We start from the raw sequence: 14,895 nt of genomic DNA on the forward strand, positions 1-14,895 counted from the left end.
AAAAACGGTGCTTTGTTTGCTGATGGTACAAAGACACCTTTCTGGTCTGGACCTGCTACATGCTCCAGCACGGCTGCTGCAATCGTGATGGCAGCAGTTAATAACAAAGTGAGCCAAATAGGCTGGGTAAACTTCGCATGTAGCAGTTCAAACAAATCTTGACTCTTTCCTGATGAAGTGGTGGAATACATGATTAATCGGTTGTATGCATCAATAGGGCACAATGCTAGCTACAGTATAGATGGAAAGGAGTTTTTTATGCTGTTTATTTCGTTTTGTTCAAATAGATAAGGCAGCTCTTTTTAAAAGACAACTGGAAATTGCTGCCCAATGTCAATTTCGTTTCTGTGTACTACTTTTTCACCTTCACTTTGAAGTAGTTTATTTTGCTAAGAGTTCTGCTAAGAATTTTCAGTACCTGGAGCTATTTGTCTTTTGAAAGAAGGAAATATCTTTTAGCACCACCATCTCATTTCCTTTTTGTCTGTGACATTTTTCACTACTGTCCCCTCACTGAAAGCCTTCTTAAAACTCCTTAGACTTTTTAGCCTGTGTTCTTTTGAATCATGGAGGAGGTAAAAAAGAAGCAGTATTCTGCTTAATCTGGACCCTTTCTTCATAGAGCATAGCATGCTCTGGAAGCTGAGCAATCTCATTACGGCTAATTCGGTGGGAGCTGAAGTGGCTCACCGAAGTGCACTGAACTGCAGCCTCAGCCCCGAAGTGGTGCATGAATGAACTGCTGACATAGTTAGAGTAGAACATTAAGAATAAAAGATTGAATCTCATTTTTTTCCTGCACCAGTTGTAATACTTGAATGTGTTTGTTAGGCTAAGTCATGTCAAATTTGGTAAATTAATTTTACCGAAGTAAATGAGTAAATCAGTTTTACTCATTGAAGGTAATAGAATAGAAAGCTGTTAGGCTCTTCTGTGTAAGCTAGTGGTTTAAACTATATCTAGTAGGACTCAAGGATTGGATATGGTAAAACCTGAACTTGGTAGCTTAAAGATGGTACAGTGCATTGAGTTGATACTTTTATGGGAATGAGATCTTGCTCCTGAGTGACAACTTTCCGCTCAGAGCCCACCTGCCTATATTTAGAGCCAGGGCTCTTTTTTCCCTATGTACATAATTTCTCATTTTTATCTGTTGTTTCACTGACCACTCACTCTGTCTTGTAAGGTCTTTCTGCCCTCATTTATACCGCTTCCCTCATTCTCACTACTATGAATACTTTCATGAATTGGAAACTGTCATATCTCATTGCTTCCTTCCCTGTCCAGGTTGTTGCTGAGAAAAGAAAAGTCCTTATATTCTGAAATTACAATCCAAGTATAATAAATTTTGCAGAGGCAAAAAGACCAAAATTTGCCAAGCCAGTAGTACCCACAAACAGCTTACATGCTGATATTGTCCATGCTGATTTCTGAAACTCTGAATTTCTTGAAGAAATCAAGAAACACCAAATATTTGAATTTTTTCAAGTGAAGTGTCAAGTGCTGACATGGTATAGTAATACCTAGGAGATCACTTCATATGAATTTCAATTCATCCAAGTCTTTCACATTGTAGAAGTTTTCATTACTCGTTGAATCCACAGGAACTTGTGGTTACTGGCTTATAAAGTTCTTCATAATGAAAGACCAGTAAATAATTTATCTAAAGCAAGTAAGAAGTCATTAATATTACATATACCAGGATGTCATGTGTAACAGGTATGTCTGTATTTAGCACCACGCTGTTATTGGTAGCCATGGAACCTGATCCTGTGTGGTGTTGCTCTGTTTTGATACCTCTTTCAGACCAGATTAAATAGATGAGGAAGGGTGCCAGTTTTATTTGACACAACCCAGGTTGCAAAATTAACGTGTAAACAGATCTATTATATAGCAACTTGGAGTTGGTAAGTGAACAAAGACTTCAACGGTTTTGTCCCTTTTAATACTTTGTGAGTAACTGTGGTTTAGGTGAAACTGATAATAATTTTGTTGCAGAAATGTTTAAAAATTTGGTGGTTCAAAACTGATAGTCATTGTAATACCTTGTTTGACTCAAAAAAAGAAGTTGTCTTTTGTTCACGTCAAACCATTTAATAATTACCATATGTTAAACTTAAAACCTTTAAAGAGCTATGGTGGGGAAACACATATGAGATGTTACCTTAAATTCTTCTTTTTTAATATCTTTCCTTCTTGTGGTAGTGTTTAGTGTAAATTTCTGAAATATCCATTGGTACCCTGGTTATGGTCAGTTCTTCTGCCTCAGAAGTGGAAGATTTAAGTTCTATAGCAGAGTGTCTTTCATTATAGTTAGAAAGGACTCTGAATGAAGTATAATAACTTCAAAGTTAAATGCCGTGCAAGCATACACAAACAGCTTCCTGGACTCTAATATAAGCTGAAAGGAAAGGACAAAGGAAATATAGTTGATAAACAAAACTTCCTCCTTTGCTTTTCTAGTCTAGTTGCAAATCCAGCCAAGAAATGTAACGAGTTCATTCAAAAAAACAATTTTTACATTTAGTTTTTCTAGATTTTTTAATTTTATTTTTACAGGTAATGGTCAAATGAGTCCCAAAATTTTTAATGGCTTCAGAATAACGAACAGTTCACTGGAAAGGTTGCCCAGATATGTTCTGTACTCAACAACTGAACTTTTACTTAATTTTATCTCATAACAATAACAAGAAATCTTGAATTAGGCTTTATAATAAGGAAAAAAACAAGTTTGGTTTGATATGGAATGTTATAAATCTACCACATTCACTCTTCTGACTATTTGTTTTACAGCTGGGAGGACCACGGCTGTAACTCAGAATAGCAGAGAACAGCTAACAGACTTGAGAGTAACAAATGCCCTGGTAGAAAAGAGTGGGATAACTAAAGAATTATTTTAGCAATTTGAAGTGTGAAGGACAAGGGAAAGCTGATGATGAGGAAAGCTGAGGAAGAAATCTGAAGATCAGACACCAGAATAGTTGCTATTTATAACATGGTAGGGGCTTGGAAAAGAAATAGAGGAATGAGAGCTGCTTCAGTGGTAACAGGAATAAGAGACAGAGGAAACAGAGACAAAATTTCTAGCCAAAGGCTATCAGAGAAGGAGCAGAGCAGAACAGGGGGAGTTTTCAGTCACACAGAAGCAAGGTAAAATGGCCATCATTGCATCACTAATTAACATTTTTGACAGTCAAGACCTTAGTATTACAAGTCTTTTGTAAAAGCACAGCAGTCTGGGTATTAATAAAGCATTCCTCTTCAGTTTAATTGGTGTATAGGTTATGTAAATGCATTTCTATTGTTTATTTACCAAGAATATGCGAAGCTGAATTCCTTAATTATGATGGTTATGACCTCTAGCTAATATAGTAATCATAGCTGCTAACATTAAGATTCAAGAATGATTTTCTGTTCACAAATACTTTTCACAGACAGACAGGCAGAAATTCCTGTTGATATACATGGACAATTATCAAAATAATGTTTTTTAGCAAATCTAGAGTTTGACATATCGAAAAAAACCCCAAAACATTTCAGATGATCTTAAAATAAATAGAGATATATTTATAATATTATTCTTTGAAGTTAAGAACAGGAGAGTAAATACCAGTACAAATATTTCTCTGTGTAATCTAGTTACAGTGATATGTAAGAATTTAACATATAAGTCACCTCAGTTGCCAAAGTTTATAGTTCACCAAAAAAACCCAAAAGTACTGCATGCATTCCATAAAAACCATTTGTGCAAGACAATGTTTATTTAATCAAATACTACTAAAATTGCAAAGGTGTCTGCCAGGAAGATAAAGCAGATACATTACAGAGAAGTAAAGCACAGTCAGATAATTTGACACCAAAAAGCAGTAGCTTTGTGGTTTGGCAAGGTGTAAGATAAAATGTTCTTTTACTTGTCAGGGACAACATGTTCAGGTTTTAGTGGCATAAACAGCTCCTTTAATTTTCATCTTGTATATAGGTAAACACACTTATACAGAATGGAGAGCCCTGAAGCTATAAATGCATAATGAACCAAACCTCAGAATATTTGTTCATGTCCCTACAGTTGCAAAATAGAATTATAACCTGCCTTGTTAGTACATATTTTATGGAACAAGTGTAAAGTGTTTCTTAACACTTTTCCTGTCTGTTTTCCTCCTTTCTCCTATAACTTAGGTTCAGAAACAATCTGAATGTCTAGGAGAATTTGAGCAGATGTGAAGAAATGAGACCCTTCTTCTCCAGCACCCCTGCACAGGTAACACTAGACACCAGGACAGAATTAGGCTCCTGGGGCCCTATCAGAATTCCCTCTCACCACCTGCATCCACTGAGCTAAATTTAAATACTCCTACTGAGTTCAGTGATACAGGATCAGCCTTTGTTGCCCCATGCCTCTGCCAAGGTAATATCCACCTGTGGTGTCAGTTTTGAGTCCTTAGTTCATTATACCGATTGTTCCAAATTTCTTCCATTCCATTCACAAGGAAATGGCAAGTATCCAGTTCTGTGGGAGGACGGGTGTTGTAGGGTTGTGCCTGTTGCCTGCCGCACTCTGGCACTCCACTCTGTTGCTGATACCCCTCTTACTATGATGACAGTTTTAGTTAAAGAGACCACAAATCTGTGCCTGCTAGTTGTACCTCAAATCCAGATTCACTGCTGCCCATGTCTCTCCTCTGGGAGTCTAACCTTGGCATACTGCCAACCATTTTAAGACTCAAAATTAACTTAATTCAGCCCTATTCACAAGATCAATGAGTTCCCTCTCAAATATATTTTATGTGAAGCAGGTTTGTGAAAAATGTTTCTTAAGCAGTGCAATTTCAACGCAGCTATTGTGGCAGTGCAAATGCATCGCCAAATCATCGGCTGGGGATGAGGTTGCTTGATCTATTATGCAGTCACAGCAATAAGAAACACACTGTGCTCCTATTTATTCATTTTACCATTTGCAACTCACCTGATAAGTGTGTTTGCATGAAGTTGTCCATTTTTCCCTTTGGAATACTTTGTCGCAATTTTCCAACAATAATGACAAAATAGTCTGTTAATAACATGAATTGACAAGTTTCTTAGTAAGACCATTGTGTTCTCACCAATACCTAGCAAACAGAGAAAATGAAAAGGCATGTTCTTAGTCCTGGCAAGTCACAGTTGCATTTTCATGTTCTTGAACAAGCAGAAATGAGACAGTCCTCCCAACCAGAGATTAAAAGAGTTTAATTCACTCAACAAGCAGAGGCAACATAAGAGTATTCATCAAAGCCAGGAGGATAAAGAGGAGACACAGTAGTTTTGAACTGCATTTAGTGTCCCAGTGTTTTGCTGAAGTTAAATATTGCTCAGGACATAACCTGAAATAAGAAGCAAGTTGTCATTGTTTGCCTCCTGACACATCTCAGATTAGTGGCTTTTTTTTAGACCTTTCATCTGTAGAACAGGTAACCTGCATACCTCGATGATTTTTAAGCTTGTCTTTTTGTTGTGTAATAGGATGCTGCTAGTGCTTGGAGCCTGTCCTTTCCTCTCTTTGTGTTCCTCACTGTAAGCCCAGTTTCTTTCAGGGAGTGAAGAACAGCAGTGACCTGTTATAACGTCTGGCACTTCACTAGCCTGTATCCTGCAGTGTTTAAGTACTTTAAAAAATGGGGCAGGCTTTAGAAAACAGCCTTCCAACTGATTTCATGCATCTAATAATAACCTCTTAGGCAAGGAACAGTGCATGTGCCTCACACAAGTGATCATACTGTCAAAGTAGACAGAGACATACAAGCTACAAGCTCAGAAAAACAGTTTTTTACAGGCTGTGGATAGGTTTTTGTTCTTTCCATCCTGGACAAAGGCATCAATTCGATATTGGGATGGCCATCATGGAGCGAAGAAGACAATTTTCTTCCCTGTGATTTTAGCATAAAAGGATTTAGGCAACTCTCACTATTCTCATTGAGGACTGGCCTGAGTATTTCTTGCACGTGATTTCATGGCTTATTTGCTTTTGTGCATTACTCAGTGGATGTCGGTGATAAGGTTGCACTTTCTGAGTGGTTAAATTTGTTAACATTAATAGCTAGAGATGTGGAATGCTGTGCATTACTGTGATCATATTAGCTCTCCGAGCAAAACTTTCCTGAACAGAAATAGCAGTGTGCTTATCTGTCTTAAATCAAAACAGCCATCAGGCTTCCACTTAAAATTTCACTGATTCTACATCTGTATGCTAGTTTGGTCCAAGCCAAAGAACACTGTGTACATTAGCATTTCACAACTTAGTAATCATTCTCAAACATTATAGGTTTCTGTAGAGACTGTTGGAATTAGATGAGTTGCTTTTCATAGGAATAAAAACAGTTCTATTCAAAATACTAACAGAGAACTAACAGGAAAATATTAAAAAAAGAATGAGAAAATAGATTGAGAGTATATTCCCATTTATCATAATCTCCTTTTTCCAAAGCTTTACATATATTAAATTTTTTGTGAAGCACTCATTCTGCTATGCTAGCAAAGGATGTCATAACATTAACATGCAAAATGACATAGAAGGTTCTTGCTGCTCAGTTCTTTCACTTGTTAAAACCTTCAGTGATACTATCAATCATTGTAGAAGCACTGCAGGGACCTGAATTTTCATCTTGTTACATAGGTGAATGAAACATTGTTTGATATCAGTGTATTATTTGGCAGTTTGAAGATTTTGTTTTTCCTGACAGCAGTTTATATAGGCTTCTGAGTTTCCCTTGTTCTGTAGAAGTATCAGTGAGAGGAAAATAAAGAGATGCAAGTCTAGGCAACCTTTTTCTTTCCTGAAACAAGAGCTCAAATAGGTTTATATTTAAGTTACAGAAAGAGTCCTCATTTATTTAATATTTCTTTTCTAATTTATTAAATCCCTGTCTTGTTCATTCAGATCAACTCCACTGGGATTCAGCAGTGTGTTATTGATCATAGCAAGCCCTGGACAGACAAAAAACAGCTCACCCAGTTTCAGTTAAAAATGTCCCTGTTACATGGAATTGCATCTTTTCTTAATTTATGGCAATTCAGGTGACCGGCAGTTAGAAAAACTAATTAAGGTTGCTAGAACAAATGAGAAGTATTTTACTTTTGCCTGAAGATATTCATACATCAGATTCATGTCACTTAATTAGCCACTTAATTGACATGAGGTATACCAGTGAGAATGAGAAATAATATCACTGATTCCAGTGATACCACTAATCACTAGAAATATCACTAATTTTACTGATATTCCAGTGATGAACCTGAACGTTGTCTTTTGAACATTGTCGCCTTCTTACTCATAAGAAGCCTTCCAGATTTAATCTGTTTCAAGTTCACAGAATGAAGTTCAACGACCCATTTAGAGAAAAAATCTCATACTCTTTTTACAGCTCAGCAGTAACCCCTGATATGAAAGCTCCCACGATGTGTGGAAAGGACATTTGTGGGATAGGGGATACTCTCCTCATCTAAAAGATTTGTAGTAGTGAGCTGTGTTATAACTTCACTGCAGCCAATAGCGTAGTTAATAATAGTTAAAACCTGATCTGATTCTGGTGCTGAATTTCCTATGGTTCTGCTACTTCCTGGCAGTGTTCAAACTCTTTCAGTTTACCTTGCAGAACTCAGGCCACAGTTGCATCCTGATACCAAAACTGAACTATTTGTAAATCGAAATATACTGCCTTCTATTTCTTATCATGGAAAGAAATTCCAGAGGAGGAACAATACTCACAAACTGAACTTTGCCAGAATATTTTTTTTATTAAACATTACAATAAAAGCGTAATATTACACTGAATTTACCATACCAAGCATGTATATAAATTCAATAGAAGACATTGTCAATTTGGCAGTGTTTCATCAGACATCTTAGTTATCTGATTGCATTAATGCTACATATCCCAACTTTCCTTGTTCTGGTTATATCTCTCCCTGTTGGAATCCAAGCCCTGGGGTCAAATTAGAAAATTTCTCTACTCTTTGAAATTGTTGGATCAAAGAAATGAGTGACATCTCTGATCTCTGAGAATAGAAAAGCACACGCTTTGGTAAGATCTTGCTCACTGTTAAGAAATCGTGACTGGAGACATAACACATGGTTAAAACAGAGTTAGGGCCAAAACCATGAAGTCCAGAGCTCAAATCTCATCTGCAACTGACCTAATGTGATTCCTGGTGTTATTGTTCAGATTCAGTCCCACACTGAAAACTGCAGATCCAGCTTTTCTGTGTTTGGAACATAATGTTTAAATATGATAAAAATCACTAAGCTTCTCTCTAGCTAAGATTAAATTAACCAGAGCTTTTCTGAGCCTCTCATGCCAATCTACTTTTTTTTTGCTGGGTTCCTCATCCATTGCCATCACTTCAAATGAAAAAAATACTGCCTTTAATCAAATGAAACAGCGTCATTAGCTGGTTCAGAAAACTCCTCAGGCATTAAGGAGATGCTGTGAAGCTAAGTGCTCTTTGTTGACTGTTACATTCAGACTGCTGGGAGAAAAGTGATTATCTGCAGCGTAGTGCATCCCAAAATGCAAACAGTAAATCAGTCCCCATACGTTTGGGCATGCTGGAGCTGCCATTAACTGGGACGAAGACGGGGAGCTGTAGCCCGTGTAAGAGATGCCCTCCCCTGCCCTCGGGAGCACCCGTGGGCCGGAGGCGCCTGTGCCCGGCTCGGCATTGCCACCTCCCGGCCCAGCCCCGGCACTCTGGCCCGAGATTCTGCTGGAACACCAGCCCCTCTTCGTTTCCAAACAGCCGAGAGCACGGGCAATGTCACAGGCACTTCGAGCTTTCCAGTAGTGCTGCACGGCGTTTTTTGCTTTACTCTGGCCCTGTAGGGAAGCCTGGATAGCAATAAAAGATGGGACACAATGGCACTGGGGATCATTGCATGGAAACCTGTGTGCGACAATATAAAGGTGCTTTCATATATGTGACGTGTGTGGATTGATGTATGACACTGCAGGTCATCACTGTGTTTTCAAGTTCTAAGCTAGGCTGAGGACCCGTTGTTGCACCAGGGATGTCCTTACCCATCCACCTCATTGGCACTACATTGGCACAGCATTGGCTGACTTCTGGCCAAAGTTCAGTATTTCTGTACTAGCACACAGAACAAATGGGAAGTGGCCTAAAGCCTCGTTTTCCTTTCCCATTCTCGATTTATCTCACCTTTCTATATAACCAACAGTTTGTAAGGACATGTGATGTTTCTTCATCGCAGAGTAAAGCTAGGCTTAAGACATACATTCATTTAGCAGATGAGTTAAAGCTAATGCCTTCTTACCACACCTCTTATCCTAGGATTTGTTATTGCCTCTGTACCAGATATCACTGGTGGAATGGCACTCCTCAACCACATCAGTGCAAAGTCCGATGGCTTAACTTAAGCTGTTGCGCAAGGCAGTTCAAGCTAAGCTGCAGTGTATTGCATGGACTGTAGAAAATGCTCATATATTTTCTTCCATCAGCAAAACCGAGAGGGGTTCACATTCAGAGGGTAGCAAACAGCTGGGAGCTGTAGCATTGTGAATCTCTGGTATTTTTTCTGTGAATATTTTGTCTAGGACTTCTACCATCCATTTCACTGGGCACTTTTAACAAAAGTGTACTTGGAACTTGGTCTTATTATAGTGCGGTGAAAGACTCATACTTTCATTTAAGTATTCCTCAACTTGCTGGGTATGAAACATTTTAACATTAAATTTAGAATGCACCCTCCCCTTAGTTTTAAAGATTCTATTTAAGTCTCAGCAGTACATCAAAACATTCAAGTGTTGACTAGTTAATAAATACAACAAAACTAGAAGAAAATATTATATAGTTAGCATTATGTAGCTTTTCATCTGTGGGATGAATATGCCCAGCTATACAGCAGTCAAGAAACCATTTTAATTAGAACTTAAATTAGACTTTTTAAACCTGTGAAGAAGATGGCAAAAATAGGCCAAAAGATACCATCAACTGCAGAGAAACTCATCATACACCACCAATGTCCTGGCAAAAACAAAAATGTTCTCTAGCATAACCACAATGGAGAAAGAAAGTGTTGCAAGCTCTAGCATAGAAAGAGTGCTTATGTGAGGGCTTCAGATTAGCAGGCATGAAGAGTGTTTCTACATATTTGAACATCTCAAGAAGACATATGACAGAGGAAAACCTGAACTTTCAGCAGCATTTTAGATTTCCTACATCAGTAACTTTATGCACAGTTGTCCAAAGGAAAAATTTGATGAAAATTTTGTAAGATCTTAGAGCAAAGCTAAGGCTAGTTTTTGGATGCTTTTTTCCTCTGGGTAAATAGTACATGTCAGTCTTCAGGACTGACATCTCAGCACTTTCACCACCTTTCCATGAAGATAAATTAAAATGTTAAAAAAAAAAAGCCCATGTTTATGCTGTTTCTGAAATAGAGCAGAAATCACAGTGCTAATTGAAAGGCAAACTTCTCAGACCTTGTTTTTTTCTATATGCAGGTCATGAACTGAAATTTAACTAGAGTCAAAGAGCTGACTGGATAAAAGGGTCAACATTCGGGGTCCCACAGATCATGGCAACAATTATTGTGAGGTAAATAGCTGTAATATGGATACTGACTTTTGAGTTATTTTTTCAATTAGTCATCCGAGTGATATGAAACTAAATGTCTGGGCTGGTACTGACTAATGTGTGTATCACCGTAATTGTCAGGGCATTTTGGCATATTTTTTCTTGCTATAGGATCGTCTCAGAGTCAAGCATGCAAGCCAGAAGGCAACATCTTTTCTTCCATGAAGACTACTGGCATATAACTGCACTATTTTAGTTCTGCATTATGGCTGGAGATGTTTTCAGACTTTTTATTGAGCGATGAAACGCTTCATTCAACTCGGGAAAATGACCGATCTTGGCAATTGCTTACAGCACAGAGAGCAAGCAGCTACTCATTCTTTTTGTTTTTTCCTGCAACTCTGCTGCTCGTCCAGCAGGGGGAGATGCAGGAACAAGGAGCCAGTTTCTCTCAACGTCTAAAGAAAAAGACCTGGGATCATTTGTCAGGACAGTTCTCCTTTGTCTAAGCTACTGTACAACAGGTCAAATACAAGACATTTATGAGACACTTATTTACTATCTTAGTTTAGTCTTCGTTTTGCAGAGGAGTAAAAGGTCTATCAAGTAATTAGACAGTGTTTTCCAGGCCCTGGTATTGAGTGCTCATCAATAGTAAATCTTCTGAGTTTCAGCTGTCAGTCATTAATAACTGAGTACATGTTTGAGCTGTGCAAATCCAGGTAAAAGAGACATAAATGTGGTTGAAAGGGAAAGTATAGATTTGTTTAGCTTTTTATTACTTAGTGCAGTATTTTTAAGCAAACAGAATAGTGCAACTAAGCAAAGGAAACTGAAATGGCAGCCTAAATTAATTGACTATGCATGATAATAGCTATTTAACTATGAATAAAAGGAAGTTGAGGCATCTATTCAGCATGTAATTTTTCCTGTACCTTACCAGTGTGTTGGTCTGTTTCATTACTAAAATGTATTTATCATGCTGTTGTATCTTGGCCTATAGCATCACTCTTCTTCAAGGAAGTTTGTTTCTTATTATTCATTTATCTTACCATAGTACTCTGTCAGGATCAGATCATGTGAACATTCCCTACGTGGGTTTGATTTCATTCCTACACTTGTGCCCACAAACACTGTTGTACTTTTGGGGTACTAGGATTGCAAGTAGATGCAGGAAACAATGGCAGCAAATAAACGACTTACCTGCTCTAAGTTAAGCAAGTACAAAGCTCTGTATGATTTTGGCTTTACTCATGCCCAGGTTATCCATTAACTTCCATCTGTTTAGGTTTTGCTGGCTGGTTTGGTCATTATCTTTGGTCCTCATGTCTCTTTCTCAAACTGTGCAGTGTCACAATGATCTTTTTCCCCTCTCTCATTAGGTATTTGTTAGACCAAGATATATTACCTTTCATTTACCAAACTGGACACTGTAATAAACCAGAAAATATCTGGCCAGATCCTGAAAGCATTTGACATTCATGCACAAGGAATTAATATAAAGTTATTTGACACCCCAATAACTGTATACTTACACTGTGCTTTTTGCCTTAATCGCCTTTATAAATGCTCTGTGTGCAGCTCTGGTAGAGCTTCGCATTCTGACATAGGCTGTCACACTATGACATCTTTCGTTAGGTGTGCATTTAAACTGTGAAGCAGAAGCAGCCTTCAGGCCGGGTAGAAAATATTTAAATCTTTACTTATCAGAGTTTGGGTTTAGATATGAGTCCAGACTTCACAGCTAGCACTGCCTCTGAAATAGTCTTTTTTGAGTGGTTTGCTCAATGCTCCCTCAAAACTCCAGAGCTATGCTCGTGAAAGTCCACGACACTTTGCAGAATATGTTACTTACCAGTCGTATTCTCCTTATGCTCTTCTGCCTACTGGTTATATCAGGCTGATAAGCTCCTAAATACAGATAAAAAAGTAGCAGAGGTGAGGCTTGTCTTATCTGCCTACTTCATCACATGGTCAAAGGATACATTAGCAACCACTTCACTGGGGATAAATATATGCCACACACAGAGTTGTTGCACTCAGGTTTGGACAGACAAATCTCCTTTTCAAAGAATGGGTGAGGCAAAGCCAGAGCTTGTTCTGGAAGCTTTCCATGCCAGACTAGGCGATAATGTCAGATCCTCTCTTTTCTTTAATCAAAAGGGTGAACTTTTAGCATGTGTCACTGTGGACATGTTTATTTGTTTAAAGCTACTTGATCAGGTGGAAACAGGGCATGGTCACAAGGGATAACCACAGAGCAGCCAGGCTGGGAGATGTCCTTGTAGAGCTGTGCGAGTCTTGAACTGAAAAGGAAGAAAATAGGAGACGAGCTGCCTCTGCCTCAACAGGCAGGATCACCACGGATCTGGAGGAGGAGATGATGTAAGGAGGCTGCAGCTGCACATATGCCATGCTGGGGGCGGTTCTAGGAACTTCCCCATCTCTGCCTGCCCAAGATCTTGATAAGTATAAAATATTGTGAAATTGTAGTAGATGTTTGTGTTTAAGTAGGAAACTGAAGATCTAGTGCATTTGGCATCTTTTTTTCCTAACTCTTCTGGTAATTTTTAGGCGAGAATCCTGGGCTGGAAACAGGTAGATCTTGAGGTGTAAATCTGGTGCAGTTGCATCCTGATAACTGCATGAGCACACACGCAGACTGTGCATGAAATGCTGGCATTTGAAAATATGAAAGGGGAAAAAAAAAGTGGATCTACATTTGATATTATTGTGAAGGATTTGCTCTGCTTCTGAAGATTGCCTTACATCTGCGCTTTTTTAAAGTCAGGGCAACTAGATTTTTTTCCAGTTTCTCTGCCAGAGCTAATGTGCCTAGGGAAATGCAGGGACTCAGTCCTACTTCAAAGTCCAGTTGAGACCCAGGGATGAATGTCCACCATTATCTTCCTTACACTCATTTTTCTGGGAGCTCTTCCTTTGTTTACTCTCTCCTGAAACAAAACTTATCTGCCACCCTGTTCAGACTGCAAAGAAAGTGATTTTCATCACTTGTATTTTTTTAGCTATCACCTTATCTCCAGCCTGAAAGGTGGGATAAGTTGTGTCTTCATTTGAGTATAGCTCCAGGCTTCCACTTAAAACATTACAGACAAGATGGTTTAGGGTCTAGTAAGAGCAGTGATCCTGCTCCATGGATTTAGCTTTGAAATGCGTAGATTTAAAAAGTCCACCTCTGTAACATAGTTATTTGTTACATTTTATTTAAGAATAAGGATCCTAAATTTGCTGTCTAAATATGTCTAGGGCTTGGACAAATTTTTTCATCACCGATATTCTAATTATATAAAATAGATGTGGATGTAAACAGAAAGCATTTTTTTCATGATTAATAAAAATATAAGTGGATCTAAATAAGTATCATATGGTGTTTGATTTTAAAAGATAAGAGATCATCAACTGTCAGATAAACTCAGAGTTTGGCTTGATTTTAGCTCAATTTCACAAATTAAAGGCAATAAAATATAAGTTCATGGACTATCATTTTAAATTATTGTTGTTGATGGATAAGATTGTTAAGGAAATAATCCCTGTATCTTTCTGTGCTAGGCACAGTCAACTGCGTCAAATTTCTGAAGTAATATTGCATCAAATGTGTATCTGTTGTTATGTTCCCCAAGCTTATAAGAAACTGGGTAGATCTAATAAATGAGAACTGCTTGGTTTTAATATGAGGGAAAGTATTCTTCTTTGGCACAGATTCTTGTAGTGAATGGCTATTGCCATCTGAAATGGAATCTCATTCTGTCATTTCTTGCTAGAATAAGAAATATTAGTATATTTTAATGGAGTATCTCTGTATAATGGTCTGCACAAAGATAGAGTCCCTAGTTCTTCCCACTCCCACCCTGCTCCCAAAAATGATAAATTACTGCTTTGTATTGACTACAGTTTTTCATTATCTTCATTTACTATGTGCCCTTTAGCTCCCTGATAGATAATTAATAATATATTTGGTCTTGGGGTTATTTGTATTTGTAACTTTACTCTTCGGGAATCTTAACCAGTCCGAACTGTATCTGACCTAATTTTTCAAGTTTTTGTTAAAAGCAAAGTTATTAATCTTCAGATTTCTCAAGCCAAGTCATGCATTAATGTTCTCAAAGTAACAACCACAACTAAAATCCCTGGTAGAAAACTAGCTAACCAAGAAAGGTAGTTTCATGGTGTGGCCTCTTCACCTTTTTTTTTGCACTTCCACTTTTGCTCTGATGTCATGAGCAGTACAATGCTGGCGTGGTCAAAACTATAGTCATGTCCTTGAAAACTATTACAATCACTTATGTATTCCTTAAATCATGACAGACACAC

General features: G+C 38.0%; 1 long non-coding RNA gene across 1 annotated transcript; it reads left to right on the forward strand.

Moving 5' to 3' along the window:
• Nucleotides 1-3: 3 nt before the first annotated feature.
• LOC108503144 lies at nt 4-13,956 on the forward strand. The gene is made up of 4 exons (XR_001876738.1): nt 4-3,150; nt 4,177-4,258; nt 10,491-10,584; nt 10,735-13,956. It is a non-coding gene; the product is annotated as an uncharacterized LOC108503144 (long non-coding RNA).
• Nucleotides 13,957-14,895: the final 939 nt, after the last annotated feature.

This window comes from Lepidothrix coronata, unplaced genomic scaffold, assembly GCF_001604755.1.
Source record: "Lepidothrix coronata isolate B3197 unplaced genomic scaffold, Lepidothrix_coronata-1.0 Scaffold0, whole genome shotgun sequence".
NCBI classification, from domain to species: Eukaryota; Metazoa; Chordata; class Aves; order Passeriformes; family Pipridae; genus Lepidothrix; species Lepidothrix coronata.